The sequence below is a fragment of the Hylaeus volcanicus genome, chromosome 7, assembly GCF_026283585.1.
Source record: "Hylaeus volcanicus isolate JK05 chromosome 7, UHH_iyHylVolc1.0_haploid, whole genome shotgun sequence".
NCBI lineage: Eukaryota > Metazoa > Arthropoda > Insecta > Hymenoptera > Colletidae > Hylaeus > Hylaeus volcanicus.
Genome location: NC_071982.1, coordinates 15,696,212 through 15,702,211, shown reverse-complemented (window position 1 = coordinate 15,702,211; position 6,000 = coordinate 15,696,212). Strand labels below are relative to the sequence as shown.

Here is a 6,000-nt window from a genome sequence, read left to right as displayed (position 1 = left end):
ACATACACTTGAATTAAAACCTTTGACTATAGAATTGTATTGCAAACCATTTTCTGAGTGGAAATTCTATTGGTTTTTGGAACTATTTTTATTCGAACATGTACCAATTATTTATTCGTTGATATCGTGTAATGGTCGTAATCTATTCTATAGCTACATATACATCTCCTATCATATTGGAATAAGGAAAACGAAATCCATTTTTATCATTTGTTAACAATAAAATTCCCTGAAGAAGAGTAACCAGCTGACTTGTGCATAAAGCAATACCTTTATTCCTCCTACTCCCTACGCTCCGTTCCTATCGAGCAATCCGGTCTTGATTGCTTTTATTTCTATTGGAAGCCAACACTGCGAACCAATTACCAGCGTAACGTTATCTCCCATGGCCAGTGGACGTTCGACGAAATTAAAGCAACCACCGAAAATATCCCTTTACGCTCGACCGACTCATCTCCCGATTACCATAATTGCCTTTTTACGGTTGTCGCTTGGAAAAAAGGTAGAGGAGCTGCACCGGGGCCTTTTTCAATGTCACAAAGGCTGCATTATCGACTGGAGAACGGAGGTCCTCAATGGTATCGACGCGAACGCTCCAAGAGAAATAAAAGTCGAAAGGAGCGGTGACCGCTTTTGGGAGACTTTTTAACGGCGCGACGTCAGTTAATTCTCGACGGAACCTTAACGGTTCCCGCGAAGTAGGATGACCAGTGCTTTTCGTATAATATGTATAAATTTATTTTTGTTAATTACTGTACGGAAGAAGGCTCATATCGTGGTAAAAGATAATTCGAGAATGTGCTCCGTGACTACATAAATGTTTATTATTCAGAATCTATTATTTTCGTCACGAGTAGCACGTCATCGCATAGATCTCAGATAAACCCTTCTTTCCAAGCAAGGTTAGTGAAAATTCCAGAACCGTGTTCCCTGGAACAGTCTCGCTACATTCCATCGAACATGGCCGTTTGGAAGTGCAATCGATTAAACTATTCTCCTCGGGCTCCGTCCGTCTCGAATGCCGAGTCCCGTTCCAAGGCCCATTTCCCCTGAAAGGGCCCAAGTCGCGAGAATCCTAACGACGCGCCTCGTTACGGGGAACAAACGTTTCCATCCAGAACGATCAGCGATGGAATATGGATCGACGTTCGACTCGAAACGGCCAGTGTTATCGAACCTCGGTGCCCCACGGGATGGGACACGGAGAAGGCCTATTTGGCCAGGTGGCCCGTTATCTCGAACGACGTGACAGCGTCGCTCATTGCCAGGCCTGTTGACGCGCGACAAGTCGCGTGTTCCGGGGCCGCGCGATTTACTTTGCATTAACGACGTGCCACCAACGAGCGCGCAACGACCGGAAGGACGCGCGAAAATTGGTGACCACGGCGCGTCAATGGGGGTCGATTTAACGGAACTCACGTGCAATGGCCGCCGTATCGGGTTTAACCCTTTTATGGCGTCGAGTTCCATCGACCCTGACACATGGCTGACGGTTGCACCGTAATTGAAACTCGAACATTTCTGTAACCATTGATGTTGGGGCTTGAGTAACACGTTTGCGAGTTAACGGAGTTGGTCTCGAGTGTAGGGGACTTGAATTATAATTGAGTGAAGTGGAATTGACTCTATAATTACATAAGACTGAAATAACCCTAAAGAGAAATTTTGGAAAATCTAAAATTTGGTTCAATCTCCATCCTGACACGTGACTCTCAAGATCGCCTAATAATTGCACCTAAGATTATTATGTCCTAATGGCTTAATATCCAATCCCTGAAAATGAAAATGAATCTCTGTAAACTTCCTGTGGATTTTTCAGTCACCTAATGGTCCAGATGAAAAGGATTTAATCATCGCATGCGGGTAAGTGCTCCCCATTGGTTCCTCCTGTTATTAAATAACCTTGAAATCCACTGTTTGCTTCTCCGTGGCTCGATTGCCATGGCCAGGCGAAACCTGTTACATCAGACGATCACGAACACACCACCGGTCCACGCAGAGAGAGGGATTGCTGAAAGCGGTCGGCGGTTCTGCCGTAATCCTTGGCCAAGGAAGGTCGTACCACGAACGCCGGTTACGTCCCACAGCGATCCCTGAAATTGCAGCCTTCGTGGAACCGGCCGCTATAAATCCAGGAATTACCAAAAGGTCCGATCCCGGGCGCGGCTGCTGGGAGCCTGGATTTAACTGTAAAGCCAACATTCGCGACTCGGAGAGCTTTTCTACGCCGCCAGTTATGTCTTTCCGATGGAAAGCGACGAGAAACGGAACTGACCAGTTACTGAGATTCGAAGTTATCGCTTTTGAGAATAAGAGTATGAAATAGGGAAGCATCAGTGGCGAGCTTTCCGCATTGGAAAATCAACGAAACCTCGCTGGGATTTGAAATCAATTTAACCAGTCTATTAAACCCTCTCGAAATTAATTCTACGTAAAAATTCACCAACGATCGAACCACGGGCCAATTAGCAAGAAAAATCGTCCACTCGAATCATCCCCCGCCGTCGAGCTCCTCTCGAGTCGTTGGCCCGGAGTCGTCGACCCCTGAATCTCCTGCAGCGTGTACCGATCGATCACGTTCGCCGAGATTTCGTATCTGGATATCCGTTTGATTCGTCGCCCGTCAGGAATTAACGCGAAAATCTCGGTTCTCGGTAAACATCCCGGCAGGAGTCCCGAGTGGTCGCAGTGGCCCGCAAAGAGACCCACGAAAGATCGAAAAACGACCAACGACAGCAGGCGAACCGTCGAAAGAAGACGCGGCGGAAGGGCAAGAGGAAGCCAACCGGCGAGAGGGGAAGAAAAAAAATAGCAAGACAGAAGGCGGACACAGAGTGAAAAAAAGGAAAAGTATCGAGAGCCGAGAAAGAAACGAAAACCACGGGCGAAGGCGGGTGTCGTCTTAGTGTACACAGAGAGCGTGTATTAATGTGCGTTAAGACGCTGCGAAACGACGTGGCAGGCACACGGGTATAGGATGACACTTGGCTGAGGCCCTCGATCGGCTCACCACCGCTCCACCCCACCCCCCTCCCTCCATCCCACCCTCCCCACCACGCCCCACGCGATGGGCTCCAGTGGCCGTTCGCTGGCCGAGACGAGGGCCCGAGTCCCCTCGGTTGCGCTCGGCTCGGGCCCCTCGTGTCTCCTCGCTGACACTCGGCTCGCCTCGGTTCGACCTTGAACAGGCCCTGTATGGTCTATGCCACTGACACGGACCAAGGACGGGGGGCCCCCACGTTGGTTGGGTACCGGCGTGCTGTTGTCCCGAAACGCGGTCGTGGAACTCCGTGCGCTCGCCGCGCTGGAAAGTGTTCGCCCGATGGCAAACTCTTTTTCGTGCTTCGTGCCTCTTCCCTTCGCGCGCGCGCGCGCGAGCGCTACCATTGGCGTAGGGCCGGATTCGTGAGAAAGGCGAGGCCGCAGGGGTGGATTCGTGAGAATTGCACGCGAAAATGGAGGAAATTTCGGAAAAATTAACAGAAAAAAATAGACTGGAGTGAGTTAAAAAATGTGAAAAATGGTTACAATATGAAATAGTTACGAAATTGTACGCGTGTAGGGACGTTGACCTTTGTTTTGCTCTCTATCTCAGGAGTGGTGTACTAGAAAATCGTGGATGTCGATGCCATTGCATTTTTGATCAAATATAATGGAATGAAAAGCTATTGACATAAAGGTTCCTTGCTTGATACTAGGAGTGACTCATCACAGTCATCACTCATGAACTTCCTAATAATGTTACCTATATCTGTACCACTGCCATATTAAATATCCGAACAATTTAAATGGAAGACAGGGTCATGTATATTGATACATCAATATCAGATCTAAATTACCAAAGGACCCTACAATTTGCTCTAGGAACCAATTGAATAAAAACGAACCAATTTTGGCGACCCTGATCGACCAGATGCGCGACTGCGCGTCGCTCGGTTCGAGCGTCGTGTTTGCGAGTGCGTTGCAGGCCGAGTTGGTGCAAGAGTTCTTGCGTGAGATCCATCGACCTGGCCGATGGGGGTCAGGGATCGTGTCGATAGGTCACCAGGGGAGAGAGTAACCCTTGGATCAAGCTTTTGATGGAATTCTGTATGCAGATCGACCCGTGCAACGTGGGAATACCTCGGAGCCCCAGTGAATGTAGGAGTTACGCTGATTGCAACCAGGATTCGAATCCTGTTGTTTCGTGTCGTTTGCGATCGTACGGTAGCCAGAATTATACTTCGCGCTCCTAAATTTTGGGATTGGAATCGTAGGACACGATACTGGAGAAGCTGTAAATCCTGCTATTAGAAATTAGTGTAGGACCTAGGGTAGAAGTTAGGATACCTAGGAAATGTCTAGAAGTATCAGACTATAATATCGAGACTTTGAATCGTAGGATGGAGTTGCAAGGAAAGTGGAGACTTCAATGTTGGGCTTGAATTTTTCGGTCACGCCTATGGCCCAGTCTGGTCCTAAACCGCTGGAGCTACTCAGCGGGCCCCGTCGTCTTGTGTCCACGTGTGTATAAAAAGGGCAACAGGAGAGCTGGGTTCTGGGCGTTGGCCCTAAATCTTACCAAGTACCCGTCTACGTTGGCGCGTTCTCCACGACCATAACGTATCACATCCAAATGTTACTTTTTAACGAACAATTAGTCGGCATCGTCTATCATTTTTTTTTTCTATTATTGATATTTACTTTTATTTCAATTATGCAAGTCAGTTTTGCCAGGGAACCTTATGAAAAACCAGTTCGTAATGGGAGGCAACCTAGAAACAAATTAATTACCGGTACTTCGACGCGCTAATTACTCTCCGCTGCTTCAAAAGCCTGATGAATGAGGGCAATCGATAAACGGGCAGCAAACGACTCGTGAATTGATGGCCACGATGGCAAACAAACGACTAGGAGCCCGCGGATGAATTCCTGTCCGGACAGGAGACGGTTGAATGACAAGCAGAATTAGGATTGATTCAGAATCTTGAAAGAAACCATTTTTGACATTTTTATGCATTCAAATAACTCTGCGAGGTCTCTACACATTTTGAACTTTGATTTATCGAACTCGGCATGGAAGTTAGTTGAACTTTTTATTTGAATCTCAATGAATCCATCACAGGGTTCTTCGATTAAAAGACTATTGATTATACTACCCTTACAGAGTCAAAAGACTATAGTTATGAAAGTATTTAAACTTTAAGTTAGAAACGCAGAATGTGTTCTAAATAAACGGAACCTGTTTGTGTCTTATTTTAGCTGTTTGTAATTTATACCAGCACCAAGCTACCAATAGTGCCCTAAGAGGATGACGATGCACCTCTTTTGGTCAATCTCTCATTGCGCTACTATTAAACATAATACAAAAAGTTTGCCTCATACAAGCTACGTTCTAAACCATGATCTATTTTCAGATGCCGCAGGTGTGCACGAGGAAGCAATAGTCCTTCTATGCATACGATTACATTAATTCTAATATCCTCCATGGTCGTTCACTTAACGCGCCACACAACTAGGAAACAAATTTCCTCATCAATCTCGTGTACAGACATAGCGCCTTGTCGAAATAATTAACTTGATTACCGGGAGGATTAAAACGCAACATTGTAGCGAGAATAAATCGATTAAATCAGTTCCTAGGCACCACGGTAGAGATTAATTTCCGTATTTGCATAACTCGACGGTTCAATCGGGAGTTTTCCAGCGATGTGTTCGCCCCCTTTCCATTAGCCCGTAACGAGGGTACGAAACGACACGGAGGCCCCGTAGATTTTATCCCAAGGACAATCTGCGAACATGATTGCAGGAACTCCAGTTAGCCACCGGTTAACCGAGGCTTCATTTTCGCTGACAGGATCGTGGGTCGATGCAACAGACGGCTCGCGACCTTGGGAAGGCTTTATTGAAACTGTCTTTGAGATCACGGGCGCGGCGATGAAGATCCTGCGGTCAGAATTCGATCAGGCTCGAACGAAGCCTCTGGTGACCCACGGGCTTAGGGCACTGGGACGTCCTCAA

The 6,000-nt window shown here is 47.1% G+C and overlaps 1 protein-coding gene across 9 annotated transcripts in view; it reads right to left on the bottom strand.

Moving 5' to 3' along the window:
* The window catches only part of LOC128880276 (uncharacterized), a 162,783-nt gene that overhangs the window by 52,304 nt on the left and 104,479 nt on the right, over positions 1-6,000 (bottom strand). The gene's annotated exons all lie outside the window — the stretch shown is intronic.